The sequence below is a fragment of the Manis javanica genome, chromosome 4 (assembly GCF_040802235.1).
Source record: "Manis javanica isolate MJ-LG chromosome 4, MJ_LKY, whole genome shotgun sequence".
Classification (NCBI taxonomy): Eukaryota; Metazoa; Chordata; class Mammalia; order Pholidota; family Manidae; genus Manis; species Manis javanica.
Window position 1 is genome coordinate 121,458,874 of NC_133159.1, and position 18,751 is coordinate 121,477,624.

Here is an 18,751-nt window from a genome sequence, read left to right on the forward strand (position 1 = left end):
TACCTGTGCTACATGAATGTGAGTTGCTCTTGGGCTTAGAAATCTATAGGCAAGGGGGATTATTTCGAGCAACTAATGGAGGCACCTAGGAAAACACTCCATGTACTTTTGAAACTTTCCCCATTTTGTCATGACACACTTGGTGGGGCAGGAAGGAAGTACAGTCCTGGTGGGTGGTAGGCTAGCAGATCCATCATAGTGGCCTCCTCTGGGTGAAAGGGGGCAGTGTGAGAAAATGCAATGGAAACAAAACCCCCACAATTTTAAGATAGTTGAAGTATGTTCCATGTGCTAAATCAAGAAAATATAAATGCATAAAGATGAAATTGAGTTCTATAACCCAGATGCATCATTGTTAATATTTCAGTTCAATTCCGTCCAGTCCTCTTTATATTCATATGCATCTACCTATTGATCTCAACCCTTTTGGTATTAGTGGCAAGAACTCTAGCTGAGCACAGATGGGAATTTTTCGGGCTCATGAATCTGGGAGGATGGGCTTGGAGCTGCGGCAAGGAGGTGTGGCACTGTTTTGAATGCTTGCAGGACTTTCTGGACCTTCTCTTGTTTCTGTTTCTCCCTGAGCGGGTTTCTGTTTGACACACTGGTTTCTTCATGTTACAAGGCCTATGACATACTTCTCTGACGTAACCCTGCATCACTTTCTCCATCTTTCACTAAGCTGTAGCCACAGTCCTCTCTTTCCGGCGTACTGATTGCCAAGCTCATTCCCACCGCAGGACCTCTCCCTGGAACACCTCTTCCTAACCCTTTGCTTGGCTGATCGCTTCTCATCCATCAAGATCCCAATTCAGACGCCCCACACTCAGAAATACTGCAAACTTCCCCTTCCCAGTCACTTCCTTCCCAAGCACCATGACTGTCTTCAGAGAACTCAGGGCAATCGGAAATGATTGCCACCTTTTCCTGTTGAATTACTATCTTCCTCTCTTTTCTGAGGACAGGGACCCCATCTGTCTTGTAACTGCTGTAGCCCTGGTGCCTAGAACAGAAGTGGACATGCAGTAAGTACTCAGCAATATGTGTGGTCAACAATCAAACCACATGAGCAAGTTTGGCAGCTCCAGGCTCCCATCCATCATTTGCAACCAGAAAGGAAGGTGGTCTTTTCTCCACTGCAATTAAAAAAAGTCCTGGGAAATGATTTTAGTTAGATGGGGCTCCTGTAGTCAATCCCCATGGGGCAAGCGGATGTGGTTCATTGGCAGAATAGGGGCACAGGATTAAGAAAGATTTCTCAGCAGGCAGGTGTGGTTTTCAGTGACAAGCACCAGGCATGTTCCCCTCCTTCCACACCACTCCTGCCTTAGGGGCTTGCTGTGGCAGGCTGGGCACTGACTGCTCTTCCTAGGTATCTGCCTGATGAATTTGTCCAAGTTTTCATGCAAATGCCTCCTTTTCAAGGAGGTCCACTCTGATCACCTTCAACACTGCACCCTCCAGCCTTCGGCCTCCTCCTCCCCGCTGTTCCAGCTCCAGCATCAGAGCATTTCCTTACTCTGCTCTCTGCTATTCTTTTTATCCACAGAGTCTGCTACTTTTTAATCGATTGTATAAATTACTTTACATTATGCTTCCTGTCTCTCACTCTCACCTGTGTTAGAATATAACCTTCATACAGGAAGGGATCTTTGTTCACGAATGCATTGCAATGTACCCAGGGCAGGGCCTTGCCCACAGAAAGCAGTCAACAGGTTGTTGAGTGAATAACTGAATGAACAGATGTGTGCGCATTGTCACTCATGGCAAATGGTGAACAAGAAAGGTGAAGTCCTGTTCGTTCAGCTGGGGGAGATCAGCAGCAAAGAGTCAACCTTTGATGATTTGGATACTGAGAAGTGCTTTGGAAAAAAACCAGGGCAAATGGGATAGTGGACTCTTGAGAAGTGCTGATACCATTTTGGAGGGGGAGGTGGGTCTGGGAAGGCCACTTTGAGAACCTGACATTTCAGCTGGGATGCAAATGACAGGAAAAAGACAGTTCTAGAGAGGCCTGCAGGGGGGCCTGTCCAGGCAGAAAGTCTGCAAGTGCAGAGGCCAGAAGCAGAACAAGCATGGCCATGCTGTGTGGTGTGGGGCTCCGGAGAGTGGCGATGAGAGGAGAGGCAGTCAGGGCCTGACCATAGGGGTGGGATGGACCCAGAGCCACGGGCAGGGTTTGATCTCATTCTGACCTCAGTGGGAAGCCCTTGGAGGATTTTAGGCAGGGAGGGGAATGATCCAGTTTTGCTTCGGGGGCTTGCTGCCCTGTGGACTGGACCCACTGTGGCAGGGCAGGAGTGGACAGGAAGGACAGATCAGAGAGATGTGTGGCTCTCCAGGTGGGAGACTAAGGCTGAGTGGGCCACTGGAGGTGGTGAGCAGTGAATGGGTCTTTGGAGATGCTGCAGGGAGAACTTACTGTAAGATAAATTCTAGCTGAAATAAGCAGGCAAAGAGAGGCAACAAAGGGCCAGGTGATTTATTTAAATACCCCTGGGTGAGGTTGTGTGTCTTTCTTGTTAGAGGCCAGAGAAGTCACACAAGGTTAGGGATGAAGGGCCCCCACCAGTAAGATGGCGAACTTTCGGCTTCTCTTGGGGGTCCTCAGTTCCCGCCGGCGCCACCTGAAGCCCAATCACCTCTCGCCCCCCTCCCAATCCCAGCACCTAGCCAATAGCCACCAGCCCCGTAGAAGTAACACCACAATCACCCCATGCCCCTTCCTATATAACCCAGCACCTTTCCCTAATAAAGCGGATTTCTCCGGTGAATTGCTGCTGTGTCTCGCTCCTTTCCTTTCATTGGTGCCAAAACCTGGGAGACGGGACACCCCAACTGGGCCCCGTCTTCCCCCCGACACCAGCAGCAGCTTGCCCTCGTCCTCTTTTTCCAGCACTGGCTCATCACACTCACCACTCCTCTCTGGCCTTTAGGTAAGTTTTCCCCCCAGAGTGGGCCACTCTTCCCCGAGCTATCGCAGTGCCGTTGACCGTGATTGTCCGGCAAGGCCCTGACACTCGGGGACAAGGAGGGAACTCTCCCTGCCTCAGGCCTTCACGGCTGCGGTGGACCCTCAGGCCCCTCCTCCAACAGCCATAAATCCCTGCCTCAGGCCTTCACAGCTGTGGTGGACCCTCAGGCCCCCCTCCAACAGCCATAAATCCCCGCCTCAGGCCTTCACAGCTGCAGCGGACCCTCAGGCCCCCCTCCAACAGCCATAAACGAGGTGACTCCTTTGTGGATGAGAACGCTCCCTTTTTCCCCACTCCTCCTTCTGTTCCGTCTGCCGAAATCCGTTCTGTCTGCTGAAAATTCCTAGTACTAGGTACCTCGTGACTCCGGCACTCTGCCTTCTTAGAGAAGTCTGGGTGACGACCCACACTTCCTAAGAAATTCTGACTCGTATACGAGTTTCCGTAGACCACCAGGGATCATCGGGGACGCCCTTTGTCTCCTTGTGGTCTGCTTCCAGTCCGAGGATCTCCGTTCGTCTTCCCCTGTTTGTCTCCTTCTCTGTCCTTTAGCCATGAGAGCCTCCTCATTCCTCCCTGAAAGTTCACCTCTTGAATGCCTGCTTAAGCATCTGGCCACTCTCTCCCTGACACCTGATATAAAACCAAAACTTCTCCATAAATATTGCTCCCAAGATTGGCTGACATACCCCCTGGACAATAACAACCAATGGCCCTTAGGGGGAACTCTTGATCCTAACATCACTCGCGATCTTTTTAACTACTGCCAGAGCCTGAAAAAATGGAAGGAGATTCCCTATATCGAAGCTTTTCGCCTCCTAGCTCAAAATCCCAGCCTCTGCACCATCTGCTCCCCGCCCCAAGTTCTCCTAGCCTGCAAGCCATCTCCCTCCCCTCCCCACACTCCCAGTCCCTCTTCAATTACCTTTGACCCAGCTGACAAGCCTCCGCCATACAGGCTTCCCCCTTCGGCCCCTCCCCCTCTTACAACCCTTCCACCCTCCACCACTGCTGCTGCCTCCACCCCCGCAGAAGCCTCCCGTCCTCTCCCTTCCCCCTCTTCTCCTACAACAGCCCCTCCCCCTTCCTCTACCACCGCTGCCGCTGCTGCCTCCACCCCCACAGAAGCCTCCCTTCCTCTCCCTTCCCCCTCCTCTCCTCCCTCCACCACCATCTCCCCCACCTCACCCCCTCCTCCTCCATCTCCCTCACCTCCCCTCGTCCCACAGATCGAGCCTGAGCCTTTCAGCCCCCCTCTAACTAAGTTCCAGGAGCCTCCTCCATCTTTGCCCCCTCAGACTTGGTCCCAAGGGCCTCCCAAAATTATCACATCTTTGCCCCCATCACCTATTTCCCCCCACAGACTGAGCCAGAACCCTTAAGTCCCCCTCAGACTTGGTCCCGAGGGCCTCCCAAAATTATCACCCCCGTCTGGGAAGTAGCAGGATCCGAAGGCATCATGCGCGTTCACATCCCTTTCTCCTTAGGAGATTTAGCCCAACTAGAGAAACGCCTAGGTTCCTTTTCCACTGATCCCACGACATACATTAGGGAGTTTCAATGGACCCTCCAGTCTTACAGCCTCACACATCATGACACTTTCATGCTACTGGCCAATACTCTCCTCCCTGAAGAGAGTAGACGAGTTTGGGACTTTGCCCAAATGCACGCTACCAAAACCCACAGGACTGACCCCACCTATCCCCCTAGCCCCACTGCTGTCCCCGAACAAGACCCACTCTGGGATTATAACCCGCTGTGGGTCTCCGCTCTTGAGATATTTTTGCCTCCTGCTTAATAGCAGGTCTAAAAAAGGCAGCTCGTAAAGTAGTCAATTTTCAAAAGCTCCAAGACATAATTCAAAACAGAGATGAAACCCCCTCTGAGTTCTTAGACAAACTCACTCAAGCCCTATTACAGTATACCAGCCTGGACCCAGAAACACCTGAAGGAAGACATGTCCTTATGACATACTTCCTAGCTCAAAGCTACCCCGACATTAAAGCTAAACTCAAAAAGTTAGAACAGGGCCCCGCTACCCCACAGACTGAGATCCTAACAGTGGCCTTTAAAGTCTTCCATAACCAGGAGGAGGAGAAAGAATGCCGTAAACAAAAGGCTGATCAGGCCAATTTCCAAATGTTGGCCCAGCTGATAAAACCACAACCTGGGCGCCCCTCTACAAACAAGCCCCCGCCAGGAGCTTGTTTCAAGTGCGGAAAAGACGGACATTGGTCAAGGGCGTGCCCCTTTCCCAGATCTCCTACCACCTCATGCCCCAGATGCCACAAAATGGGACACTGGGGGTCTGATTGCCCAACCACCCGAAGGGGAGGCTGGACGAACAACCCCCATCCTAAGCCAGCCGTAGTGGGGCTGGCAGAAGAAGATTGACGGGGCCTGGGGGCTTCTCACCCGACCATTTCCATCACCAAACAGGACCCCAGCTTCTCAGTCTTCCTTCCTCATCTAGATACAGGAGCCACCTTCTCCTTCCTCCTAGATACAGGAGCCACCTTCTCAGTCTTGTGAGAATACCGGGGCCCTACCACGCCTGCCATTACTCCTATAGGTGGGGTAGGAGGTAAACAGATTTTCTCATTAACCCCCCCCCCTTTTATATACAATCCAAGACAATCCCATACCTTTCTCCCACTCCTTCCTGGTTATACCCCAGTGTCCCATCCCTTTACTAGGACAGGACATCCTTTCTCTCCTCCATGTTTCCATAACTATATCCACTCCCACAGCCCCCAGTACTCCCTTTCTGATGGTCCTCATAGCCGATGACCGCCCTCTACCCAATGAAAGCTCTGGTTCCGCCCTCATACACCCTGTAAATCCCAAAGTTTGGGACATTACAAGCCCCTCCGTGGCCATATGTCCTCCTGCCTATATCAAATTACATGACCCCTCTCAGTATATCTGTCAGGCCCAATACCCCCTAACCACTTCAGCCCTCATAGGTCTCCCACCCATCATTCAAGATCTCTTAAACAAAAATTACCTCAGACCCACTCACTCCCCATTTAATACCCCCATATTAGCTGTTAAAAAAACCAACGGATCTTTCTGCATTGTCCAAGACCTTCGCCTCATCAACATGGCCATTGTCCATATCCACCCCTTAGTTCCAAATCCATACATCCTTTTATCGCAGATCCCTGCCTCGGCATCCCACTTCTCAGTCCTAGATCTCAAGGATGCATTTTTTTCTATCCCTCTGGACTCCTCCTCCCAGGATTTTTTCACCTTCACCTGGACGGACCCATGCACGAGACATTCTGAACAACTTACTTGGACAGTTTTGCCACAAGGCTTCTGAGATACTCCCCATATTTTTGGACAAGTCCTAGCTCAGGACCTCAAACAGTTTCATCATGATCACTCCGAGTCCACTTTATTACAATATGTAGACGATCTTCTACTCTGCAGTCCCTCGTGGGAACAGTCTCAACTTGACACTGCCTCTCTACTTAACCTTCTAGCTTCCAGAGGTTACCAGGTATCCCCTGTCAAAGCTCAAATCTCTTCCCCTCCTGTCACTTACCTTGGATTCCTTCTGTCTCAACAAAGAAAGTCCATTACCTTAGACAGAAAATGACTCCTCTCTGACCTGCCCGTTCCCAAACCCAAGACAGAAATCTTTTCTTTCTAGGCCTGGCTGGGTATTTTACAGCATGGATCCCTAACTTCTCCCTGTTGGCAAGACCCCTATACGACCTCAGCAAGGGCCCCCCTGAAGAACCATTATCATCCTCACCCCGACACTCCTTCATTAAGCTCTGTCAAGCCCTTGTGGAAGCTCCAGCTCTCCATCTTCCTGATTTGTCAAAGCCCTTCTCATTATACATTCATGAGAGGTCCAGTCAAGCTCTAGGAGTCCTAGGCCAATATTATGGCCCATCCTTTGCCCCAGTAGCTTATCTCTCCAAGCAATTAGACCCCACAGTTCGGGGATGGGCCCCCTGCCTACAGGCATTAGCCGCTGGGCAGCTCTTGCAAAAGGAAGCTCATAAACTAACATTTGGGTCACCCCTTACCATTCTGTCCCCACATCACCTAAAAGATCTCTTAACCTACAAAAGTTTACAGACTCTCCCTCCCTCCAGACTCCTGACCTTACTGTCCTCTTTCCTCCAAAATCCAGACATTTCTTTCCTCCCCTGCCAGCCCCTGAATCCAGCCACTCTTCTTCCTCTACCCTACTCTCCTCATACTCCCTCACATGATTGCCTGGAAGCCCTTCACAACTTCCTTCCATGCCACTCCACGATCTCCGAAGGAGCCCTTTCACACTCCGACCTCATCTGGTTTACTGATGGGTCCTCCTTTAAACATGAGGGCACCCACTACGCAGGATATGCAGTAGTCTCCCTCGAAGATGTCATTGAGGCAGGAGCCCTACCCTCTGGTACAACCAATCAACAGGCCGAACCCATTGCAGCCACCAGAGCTTGCACTCTGGCCCAGGACACATCTCTCACATTGTACACTGACTCCAAGTACGTATTCCACATTCTCTTGTCTCACGCGGCAGTATGGAAAGAACGAGGCCTCCTCACCACAAAAGGAAATTTCATAACTAATTCAGCCTTAATTACTAAACTTCTAGAGGCTTCACAACTGCCACACTGACTAGGCATAGTCCACTGCAAATCACATCAAAAGGATGACTCCCCCATTGCAAGAGGTAACAACAAAGCCGACAGAGTAGCCCGGTCAGTTGCCCTATCAGAAGACACACCAGACAACAATCTGTCTACCCTTGCAGTTTTAGCCTTATCACAAGACACCCTCTGTTCCCAGGACAAAGAGTCTCTCTTCCGCCTCTTACATGATCTGTTCCATCCCAGCCCCCAATCCTTGATCCATTTTTTACAAACTTTTTTTTCTTTCTCTCCTGAAGACAAAACCCTACTTAACCAAGTCACCTGCAGGTGCACCATCTGCCAACACACTAACTCTAATACCCCCCTCAAGGCCCGACCCTTCCCGGCTCATCAAGCAAGGGGTAATGTCCCCGCTGCAGATTGGCAAATAGACTTCACTAACATGCCCCCTGTATGGCGTACCAGATACCTACTCGTGTTAGTAGATACATTTTCAGGATGGGTCGAAGCTTTCCCCACCACTAACAAATGAGTGCCCGCGGTTGCCTCTATCCTCCTCACCCAGATCTTTCCTAGGTTCGGGATGTCCACTTCCCTCCAATCAAATAATGGCCCTGAGTTCACTGCCCAAATTATCCAGAACCTCTCCAAGTCACTCTCGCTCCCCTGGCATTTATATTGTCCTTATCGACCACAAGCTTTGGGAAAAGTAGAAAGAGCCAATAGGACTCTAAAGGACATCCTGACCAAACTATCTCTTAGAGCGTGGTTCACTTACTTCCCTTAGCTCTACTCCACATTCGGGCTCTCCCAAAGAAACCTTCCTTCTTGTCGCCCTTTGAGATCATGTATGGCCGCCCGATTCTACCCCCGGGGCTCCCTTCCCACAAAGGACCAATTCCTCCCAATATGGCCCTTCCGCTACTCTCTCTCCTCCGCACTGAATTGTGGAAATATCAGGATTGGCTACTTCCTGACCCATCCGCCTCCCAAAATCCTCCTCTCTTACAGCCCGGCCAACTAGTGTTTTATAAGCCACCAGAGGATCAGCCCTCTCTCACCCCAAAATGGGAAGGTCCACACCCAGTTATTCTCTGCACCCCCTCGGTCTCCAAGCTCTCACTGTCTAATAACTCCGTCACCCTCTGGATTCATATCTCCAGGTTGAAACCAAATACCAAGGACCCACCTTCTCTGGACACCCAAGACCCATCAGTCACAATCCAGAGTCCTTCGGATACAGCCCAAGACGCTATCTTCTCTACCACGCCTCATCCCTCTGATCCCTTGAAACTCTGCATCTCCTGTTCACCCCCTTTGCCATCCATACCTGAATCATGACTTTTTCCTCCTTTACTGCTCTCTTGCTTCTTTTCCTCATTCCTATTGTCTTCCCTGCCACCCCAGCCTCCTTTGTGTGGCGATTCAAAGTCAGACAGACTTACACACAGCATCAAACAAAAGTTACTGCCCTCATTGCCACACCAGACTGCCCTCTGAAAAGCTGCTCTGAGCCTTTATACCTCCACTTTCCTCCCTCCACCGAAGTGTTCACTAACAGCTACCTTTATTCTCCCTACCTCTGCTTCCTCTATGACCAAAGACAAGCCTATTGCAGGCGATGGCAAGACACCTATGGGGGATGTCCCTACTGGTCTTGTGCCATTCACTACATGGGTAACTTCCAGTACCCACAGTATTACTCCTCCAACCATTTCATGAGATATCCCAACGGCTCATTCTCCTTATCAATCCCAGATCCCTGGGACTCTCGGGCCGCTGGAGTCACAGCCTCAGTTTACTACGGGCAGTCCTCGACCCCCACAGTACCCTTCATATCTCTCGAGAGTATGTTCCCTCTCATGCCCAGATCTCTCAAGTTGCATCAGATATCGACATTCCGAAAAAGTCATTATCCAAACTCTTGACGGCACCTCTTCATCTTATTCCTTGTACTCTTGGTTACAGCTCATTCAAGACACCACCATCTTTCTCAACCACACCCTCAACACCGCCAATTGTTTCTTGTGTGCATCACTACAGTGCCCACTGCTGGCCGCCGTGCCCCTTAATATTTCCAACTACTCCTTCCATGCAGAAGGATAACCCCTCCGCCCCCTGGCAGACATACCCCTATGGGAACCAGAATACGCAGATAATCTCACCATCCACCACTGTGTAGGCCCAACTCCACCCCCCTCCAGCGCACTTCACTGCCTCTCTATCTACACCCCTACCTCTGGCTCTAAGACTTTTACGCAACTGGGACATTTCTTTTAGTGTAATGGCAGTCTTTTCAACTCATTGCCTCCCAACTCCAATACACCCTGCATTCTCGTCACCCTAATCCCACAGCTTACACTTTACAGCATGGCAGAATTTCTTGAGCTCCAACCTCCCTTGCCCTCGTGCACAAAAAGGGCTGCTTTCCTTAACATCATGGTCGGTATCTCTTTGATCACCTCAGCCATTGGGGCAGGGTTTTAGGGAGGAGCCTTGGGCCACTCTCTATGGGCAGTTAGAGATCTCAACGCCACACTTCAGGGAGCCCTGACATCCACTGCCGATTCCCTAGCCTCTCTCCAAAGACAGGTCACTTCGCTAGGTAAGGTCACTCTTCAAAACTGGCGGGCCTTAGATCTGCTTACAGCCGAGAAGGGCGGCACCTGCGTCTTCCTCCGGGAAGAGTGCTGCTATTACATCAACGAATCCGGCATTGTAGAAACTGACATCAACAAACTCACCGACCTTGCCTCCAGCCTCCACTCTGCTTCCAATTCCAACCCATTCTCATCAATACTAACAAACCCCCTCCTCACCTGGCTCTGGCCCATTGCAGGCCCCATAATAATCATTCTTCTCGCCTGTCTCTTCTTACCCTGTATAATAAAGTTCATCAAATCCCAAGTCGGAAAAATCTCTAATCAAGCTTTCAACCAGCTTTTACTCAGGAACTACCAGCTTCTGGCCACAGAAGATCCCTCACCCTCATGTGACCTCCTCACCACACACTGAGATGGACCCTTCTCTCCACTGGAAACTGTTCCTAGAAACAATGGCCACAGATGCCTGGCTCCTGACACCCATATCCTCTTAGCACCATTGGAATCAACAGGTCCTCGACCTATGGTTACAGGGAACCTTCATTGATTTCCAAACTGAAGAAGTCCACATCTACTCATCCTTACTGTGGGGAGTCCTATCAACCCTTTCCTCCCAATCCTCAAGCCCTCACTCCCTTCTCTGCCCCCGTTCAGCAGGAAGCAGTCAGAGAGAAAGCAATGTCCACAACCCCATAGAGGAGAAAGGGGGGAATGAAGGGCCCCCACCAGTAAGATGGTGAACTTCCGGCTTCTCTTCGGGGTCCTCAGTTCCCGCCGGCACCACCTGAAGCCCAATCACCTCTCACCCCCCTCCCAATCCCAGCACCTAGCCAATAGCCACCAGCCCCGTAGAAGTAACACCACAATCACCTCATGCCCCTTCCTATATAACCCAGCACCTTTCCCTAATAAAGCGGATTTCTCCAGTGAATTGCTGCTGTGTGTCACTCCTTTCCTTTCAAGGGAGGTCAGGCACTCATAAGGGATTAGGAGGGGGAGGAGTGGGCAAGCTATCCTAGGGGGTGTTGAGAGGTATGATTGGCTAAAGGTGACATAATAGACAACTAGAAACTTTTTTCTTTCCAAGAGGGAGGAGGCTGACATCCGGGTCTTAGTTGGCACATCAGGATGAAATTCAGGGAGAGCTGTCCCCTTTCCATATATGGCATGGACTTTGGGGTCTGGTCTGTTCTCCCCCTATGGCATCTCTCTGTTCTGTTTGCATGTCCTTGTTTTTCCTTTCTCCAGCCTAACATTCCAGCCTTTTGGTCATAATGGTCGATAACTCAATCTGGCTACTTCTGGCTGACAAGGGGCATCATGAGGGTTTGAGGCTGGTATTAGGCTGAAGGAGGGGGTTCAGTGGGAGGAGGTGCATAATGGTGAAGTAACATCTGGTTGGTGGTGACTCGGGTTATCTGGGTTAGCCGCTGTTGGAGGAACCTGAGGACACAAGGGACAACTAAGAGTAAACCACAAACTGTTATTAAGGGGCCCAGTATGGGCATTAGCCAGGCCATTATAGGGAACTGGAATTCTGGATCAAGTTTACATCTCAATGACTAGTGTTAGGATTTAGTATAGATAAGACTGCATTATTGAAACAATACTTTTCTCTAAAGTCACCCTTATTTTTATTAGAAGTAGCCAGATTAAGAAAATAATTAACACTTGGCTTGATTATTTACATAAGTGCAGCAAGAAGAGCAATTGATTACATAGGCTCTTTTAAATATGCTTTGCTGGAACTTTTTATAAGGAATTTCAGATTGGACTTTTAAAGGCTTCCTGAGGCCAGAAAGCCAAGCCAGACTTGCCGTCAGGTTGTGCCTGTATGCAGTACCTGTAGATTTGGGTGAATTCCTCTCTTCTTGAGGTTCCCAAGACATTCCTGCCAGGAAGTGACCTTCCTTACTCACCTGGTAAGGCTGCTGGGAACTCTGTAAGCAAGGTACCAGGCCAGTTTTTTAAGGGGCTTTGTTGGCTTTATAAAGTCAACCTTAGTTCCTTAAAGCTGTACATATCTGAGTTTATGCACATGTCTCTCAGGTATGACATTCCAGTCAAAGCCTTGGTAGTATAACCAGTGATTTTAATTGGTTCTCTTACAAGGAAAGCAGATTCTTATTGACTTATGCAAATAAACATACTGCCATGAAATATAAAAATAGTCACTGAGAGTTTTTAAATTCTGGAGGGTTCAGGTAGAGAGAAAAATAAAGTTTCAATTCTGCTTATAAAGGCAGTCATTTACTAAACTGTTGTCAGCTTAAGAGAAAAAGCTTAAAACACTTTATCAACAACATTTGAAACAAAAAGCAGGAAATTAAAATATTTCTATAACACAAAACATTCAGTAACAAAGTTTAGCATCATTCCTTTTGACAGTGCCTTCCAGGCAATTAAGCAGGTAATTATATATCAGATAAATAAGCTAAATTAGCCAAATACTTTCTCCAATGAGAAAAAGTTTTTCTGACATGTTCTAGGAGCTCTCTGGAAAATATCAGAGTTAACTAGAGGCAAAAGCACTTTTTTGAATTTGATTTTGGGAAGTTGTTAAAAGTTTTAAGGTACTTGCTTAAATAGGATTATAGGTTGCTATGAAGCAATACTTATCCAATTAACTAGAATGACAACAAAGTACTTCAAAGGCGAATAAAGGTTACATAGTTATTATCAAAGTCTTAAAAGATTTAGCAGATAACATTGACTTAAATGACCTTAGGTAAACTTAGGCAGCTGATAACAACAAGGACATGCCCGCTTTAGCTAAACTCAAATTAGCATTAAAGTTTCACATTTTTTACTAGATTCTCTGGATGTTCCAGAATGCCTAATCTTCACAAGCACTTGTTTTTAAATAAAATATTTTTCATCTATACACCTAGACACACAAACGTACAAACTGAGATACAACGACTACAGTACACCTAGACACACAAACGTACAAACTGAGATACAACGACTACAGTCAGCAACACTTTTCATATAAAAACATATACACAGATAGACAAACTGATACAAAGACTTGAGTCACTGATATCCAATTGCTGTCTCTCTTCTCAGCTTCTTATCTGTGGTTTCTGGAAATAGAGGGTGGATGGAGCATGTTCTGGTTGGGGAAGAGGGCAGTGAAGGTGGAAGGAGAGGGGGAGGGGTGGTGCAGCCACTGGAAGAGGAGAGCAGGACAATGGCATGGTTGAGAATGCAGGACATTAAGATGGAGGCGACACGTGGGAAGACAAAGGACTTAAAGATGGTGGTGGAGAGAGGGGAAGGGGATTGCGAGCTGAGGGAGGTGGGCGACTGAGGTTTTCTGGCGGATCTGAAAAGGAAGCACTGAGCAGAGTAAGAGGCTGACAATCTTTAACTGGAGATTGGGCCAGAAGAACCTGAGTTATAGAACACTTAACATAAAGGTCTTGACAGGAGTGCAAAGTCCAAAAAGCCTGCACATATGGGATTTCATTCTACTTTCTGTTCTGGTGGCAATAATTAGTTAAGTCGGTGAGGAGGCTAAAATCAAAAGTTCCCTCAGGGGGCCAGCGAAATTGGTTGTCCAAGGGATATTGAGGCCTGGCCTCAGAGAAAAGGAAGACTAACTTCCGTTTGCAGACTTCCTGGGACAAACAGAGTAGTCAGATTAGAAATGAGACACTGCAGCGGGGTCTGAGCCTCTGCTTTCATGGGCTGGTTCCTCATGTCTGCACTCACTTCCCAAAAAACATCCCACTGAGAGAAACGCCCAGTGTCCCAAGCGCACCAAGTCAGAGGAGACAGCCTGGGAGCCTGGGTGAGGGATGTCTCCCCCACCACAGGGCCAGGGGTGAGTATCCTGGATACTTGCAATGGGATGGGCTGAATGCCCAGACCTGGACGTAGCTACAATTTCAGATGGACCAGGTGAAATGGAGTTAGGAAGGGAAGCAGCCCGGGGGAAACTGAGGGACTCACTGGAAAATAGTCTAGGCAGCAGAGAGCGGGCTAAGGTCCCGGGTCAGGGAAGGAGGGGGCGGGGCCGCCGGTGGCCAGTTGGGGCCCCACGCTCACACTCCTCCCGGGTTTCGGCACCATATGTAAGATAAATTCTAGCCAGAATAAGCAGGCAAAGAGTGGCAACAAAGGGCCAGGTAATTTATTTAAATACCCCCAGGCAAGGTTCTGTGGCCTTCTTGTCAGAGGCCAGAGAAGTCACACCTGGTCAGGGAGGTGGGCAGTTATAAGGGATTAGGAGGGGGAGGAGTGGGCAAGCTATCCTAGGGGGTGTTGAGAGGTCTGATTTGCTAAAGGTGACATAATAGACAACTAGAAACTTTTTTCTCTCCAAGAGGGAGGAGGCTGACATCTGGGTCTTAGTTGGCACATCAGGATGGAATTCAGGGAGAGCTGTCCCCTTTCCATATACGGCACGGACTTTGGGGTCTGGTCTGTTCTCCCCCTATGGCATCTCTCTGTTCTGTTTGTATGGCCTTGGTTTTTCCTTTCTCCAGCCTAACACTTACTGATCATTTTAAAAAGAGGTATGAGAGAAACTCACTAGTTACTCTTCTTGAACAGGGTTTTGAAAGTCAGTATACCATCAAGTAAGTGAACTGCAATTTATGCCAAACATATTCAATTTCTGGAAACCTAGGTCATTTCTTTAATTTACCATATGGATGATACTTTGCTAGAAATTCTTCAATATAAATCTTTGTGAAAATCTTGAATTATTTCTTTTGGATAATATTCCTAGAAGTCCATTTGCTGGGTCAAAGGGTTGGAACATGTTAGTGTTCTTTGTACATGTGATCATATTATTTCCCAGAAACTCCAGTTCCAGTCACTGGTGTTTGAGAGAGTGGATAAACAATCCCACCCTTTTCAACATCTCGTAACATTATTTAAAATTTTTTTTCCAGTTTGGTAGGCTGAAAATGGTATAACATTGGTTTAGTTCATGTATGTGTACATATGTGCATATATATGTTTACTAGTGATGCTAAACATTACATGTTTTTAAGCTACTTGACTTTTTTGCTGTATGAATTGTTTGATATTGACCTTTGCCCACATTTCCACTGGGCTGTTTGTCTTTTTCTTTTTGGTTACTTAATTAGTCAGCATCCCTGCAGGCATAAACATGACACAACACACTGGCTAATTTGAGGAGAGCTAACTAAAGGAAACATTTAGAAGAACATAGACTGAAGGACCCTAAGAGACAGTGTATTACCCAGGTCTAGTAATGATGTGCTTGGTGGAACTGGGTGGCTCCATGTCCACCCCTGGGCCTGAAGCAACAATGCTAAGTTGTGGCTAGCAGCACCTGGGGGCAGAGACAATCCCATGGACAGGAAACCTGGCAGGAGCTTGTAACCTTCAGCTGAAGGCAGGTTGGGGCCAAAGGAATGAATATCTTGATCACACCTCTTTCCCTTCCTGCAATTTCCTGCTGGTGCTCATCTTGGCCAAAGATGCCTGGAAGCTACAGGGCAAGGAAGGGCCTTGAATGTCGTCCATGAAAGTCATTCTCCAAGGTCACGGAGAAAAATGATGGGGAAGGGGAAAGAGAATGGGAGGGGAGACAAAGAGATCAAGCACAGTTTATAAGAGCTCCTGACATACTGAACTAAGGTATTAACTCTTTTCTTTTTTAAATTTACAAGTTTTGTTTATGACATTCTGATATATGGAAATTTAGATTTTATGTAGCCAAATTTAATAATCATTTTCCAGATGATGTCTTAATAGCATCCTTTGTTTCCATGCTTAGAAGGGTCTTTCACATGCATTAACATCAGTATGGCCTTATGATAATTTTTGCTAGTTCTTTTATAGCTTTGTTTTCTTCCTTATTGTCAACTCTTTTACAAGGTGACACTGTTTTGTCCTTTTATTAAAAGACTAAATATTTATTATGAAATATTTGGCAAAGATGAAAACAAGGATCATTCATGAATTTACTCCCCAGAGATAAACATTGGTTAGGTCCTGGTATAGTTCATTATATAGATTATATAACAGACTAACAGAGAGAGACAGAAAAGAAAGATAATGAATGAATATATATATGAACTAAGATATATCTGGCTCATTCATATGTGCGTGTGTGTTTATATATACATACACATATATACATACCAATCACTGTTTGTACTATTTTTTAACCTGATTTTCACTGAAAATATCTTAAACGTTTTCATGTCATTATTTTTGTAAAGCATGAATTTCAATAAAGTATGCCCTGTTTTCTCTCATTTAGATAAGCATAATTTAGCTAACTCCTTATTGTTGGACATTTAGATTATTGAATATTTAATAGCTGGCTAAATGCTATGAACTTATAATGATGTTAGAAAAGAATAAACCAAAAATCAAACAGGAGTTAAATTTGATGTATTTAAATTTTCAATTATTAGTAGTAGCATCCATACAGAACTGAATCTTCTTATACATGAATTTGGTATTTATATTTGTCTATTCGTGCCTGGTTTCATACCCCTCAACAAAGATATGTAGTTTTCGTTGCATGGTTCTGTAAGAATGGGAATAGGTTAGCATAAGAATAGCCATCTTAGAGGCCTAGAAGCCATTTTATTTAGAATGAAAAAACTGGGCCTGGGTAAGGCCTTGAAAAACAAGTTAATCATGAGCACTGGGTGGTGGGCAGCTGTGACCCTTGGTCAGCTAACCTTGGTCAGTTAATCTTACATACCAAGCTTATCGTGCAGAACCTCCCTAACCATTGAGGAGTAGTCTTATCCTGCCCTTGCTTAACCCCAGGATGTATGTCTTGCAAGAATAATGTATAGCTGTGGAAAATTACTATGAGTTAAGTGCTTTGAAAATGCTATATAAACCCTTGGCTCTGAGTGCTCGGGGTCCTTGTTGAAACCTGCTGTGTCAGGCAGACACTTGGACCCCAGCTAGCTGGAATCATAATAAACCTCTTGCTTGTTGTATCGATCTGCCGCGGCCTTCGTCTCCTCACTGGGGGGAGGCGCAGACTGGAATAAGGCCATTGGGTCTTACATTTGGGGGCTCGTCCGGGATCGCGTGCCCCCCCCCCCCCCGGAGGAACGACAATCCAAGGATCGGAGGCTTGCCCTGGCCAGGTATTACTGTGTTTGTGTCTGTGTGTCTCTTGTCAAACCTGTAAGAATGTTCTGTGTTTAATCGGAAAGTGCCTTGCCGGATAGTGAGCGCACTCAGTGTTCTTGTTCGTGAACAAACCTGAAACCTGTATAAGCCTGTAGGAGCTCCAGTCTGTATCTGGGTCAGCACTGACTTAGGTGGACGCGCTGGCAGGTCACCGACCAGGGGTCTTGGGAGACGTCCCTTGCCACTGTCTGGAGGACGAGGTCCTCATCTGTGAGGAAAGTCGGCTGCCGCTGCAGTCCGACAGGCCCTCAACTCAGTTTCAGTTTTGCCTCCGCGGCCGTGGCAGATTCTTCTCTGTAGGTGCCTGTTTGTTGTTTGTCGTGTTTGTCTTAGTCTTGTCGACATAAGAAAGGACAGACTCAGATGCCCCCGTAAGTGTGTAAATGAATATATCTTTCTACCTCCGGATGGTATTAATGAAATTGATTTAAAGACAAGCGCTTGTGAAAATTGGGTATTCTAAAACTTCCAGAAAACCTGGTAAAAAGTGTTAAGCATTAATGCTAATTTGAGTTTGCCTGAGACGGGCATGTCCTGGTGGTTATCAGCTGCCTAAGTTTACCTAAGGTATTTTAAGTCATGTTATCTGCTAAATCTTTTAAGAATAAAATGCTTAAGGCTTGGCTTTGTCTAATATTCATTAAAAGTCTTGTAAGTAATCTAGCATAGTTGTTACGAATGAGTGAACTAAATGAGTGTGACAAGTGAACACCTTTTTAATTGTGTGTTACAGTGTGTATACCTACCTACAGCCTGAGAATCTGTGTAGTAACTTAAAACCTTAAAGTTTTGCTAAGTTAAGAAGATATGCTCTATGTTTAGTGAGAGATTGTGCTGTAAAGCTCATGGTTACAGAAATTATAAAATGTGTTCATAAATTTGTCAATCTAAAGAATGTTGTTTAACAGTTTACAATATCCTACTTCTCAGTGTTCACTGGAAATTAAAGTTTCTAATAGTTTTAGGTACTAATTAAAACTACTTAAAGTAATAAAGAAAACATTTCTCTATGCTAAAAGATGTATGTTTTAATAAGAGAAAGTATAAAGAATGAAAACTCATCTGCATGCTAAAGAATGTGTTTTTTGATAAAAGAAAGTAACTTTGTTCTAAAGTACAGCTATTTATTTAAAGAGGGACAAAGAGAGAAAGTAGCGTGGTGCAACAGCGTGGTGCCTTTTGTTGTGGAAGATCCGCTCAGCCTGTTGCTTTGGGGGGAGGGTCAGGATGTTTAGAGATAAGGTGGGATAAACCCAGTCAAGCCGCAGGCAAGCCCAGGCATAATTCTCACTGGCTTATGTGCTTGGGACCATGGGGCAAATGAAGAATAAATTACTATATTCTTACAGATAGAGTCGTGCCTAGTGAAATTAAAGCAAGTGAGTCTTGATATCAAGTGCACAGCAAAATTAGA

General features: G+C 46.8%; 1 protein-coding gene across 2 annotated transcripts in view; it reads right to left on the reverse strand.

The window, feature by feature from the left end:
• Positions 1–18,751, reverse strand: part of LOC108387708 (dynein axonemal heavy chain 9) — an 890,975-nt gene that overhangs the window by 27,715 nt on the left and 844,509 nt on the right. The window lies entirely within an intron of this gene.